Source organism: Arachis duranensis, chromosome 9 (assembly GCF_000817695.3).
Source record: "Arachis duranensis cultivar V14167 chromosome 9, aradu.V14167.gnm2.J7QH, whole genome shotgun sequence".
Classification (NCBI taxonomy): domain Eukaryota; kingdom Viridiplantae; phylum Streptophyta; class Magnoliopsida; order Fabales; family Fabaceae; genus Arachis; species Arachis duranensis.
Genome location: NC_029780.3, coordinates 53,268,802 through 53,269,678, shown reverse-complemented (window position 1 = coordinate 53,269,678; position 877 = coordinate 53,268,802). Strand labels below are relative to the sequence as shown.

The following is an 877-nucleotide window of genomic DNA, read 5'->3' as shown; positions in this document are numbered from 1 at the left end:
CCCTTCTTCTCACATCCTTCTATTTATGGACTAACACTCCTCCTCAATGCACAATTCAAACTCCATCTTTCTTGATAAGTTCGAATTCTTTTACCCTTTCCTTCTATTTTTCTTTCTTTGACACCTTAAGGAATCTCTATACTGTGACATAGAGGATTCCATACTTTCTTTGTTTTCTTCTCTTTCATATGAGTAGGAACAAAGATAAAAGCATTCTTGTTGAAGCTGATCCTAAACCTGAAAGGACTCTAAAGAGGAAGCTAAGAGAAGCTAAAGCATACCTCTCTGGAGAGGACCTGACAGAATTTTTCGAAAAAGAAGAAGACATGGCCGAACCCAACAACAATGGTGGAGATGCAAGGAAGATGCTTGGTGACTTTATTGCACCCTCTTCTGACTTCTATGGAAGAAGCATCTCAATCTCTGCCATTGGAGCAAACAATTTTGAGCTAAAGTCTTAATTAGTTTCTCTGATGCAACAGAATTGCAAGTTCCATGGACTTCCATTGGAAGATCCTCATCAGTTTTTAGCTGAATTCTTGCAAATCTGTGACACTGTGAAGACCAATGGGGTTGACCCTGAGGTTTACAGACTTATGCTATTCCCTTTTGCTGTAAGAGACAGAGCTAGGATATGGTTGGACTCACAACCCAAAGAAAGCTTGAACTCTTGGGAAAATCTAGTCAATGCCTTCTTAAAAGCCTGAACTCTTGGGAAAAGCTAGTTAATGCCTTCTTGGCAAAGTTCTTTCCACCTCAAAAATTGAGTAAGCTTAGAGTGGAAGTCCAAACCTTCAGACAGAAGGAAGGTGAATCCCTCTATGAAGCTTGGGAAAGATACAAACAATTGATCAGAAAGTGTCCTTCTGACATGCTT

The 877-nt window shown here is 39.8% G+C and overlaps 1 non-coding gene across 1 annotated transcript; it reads right to left on the bottom strand.

Moving 5' to 3' along the window:
* Positions 1–769: 769 nt before the first annotated feature.
* On the bottom strand, positions 770–877 carry LOC127742234 (small nucleolar RNA R71). Its single transcript, XR_008003422.1, has one exon. It is a non-coding gene; the product is annotated as a small nucleolar RNA R71 (small nucleolar RNA).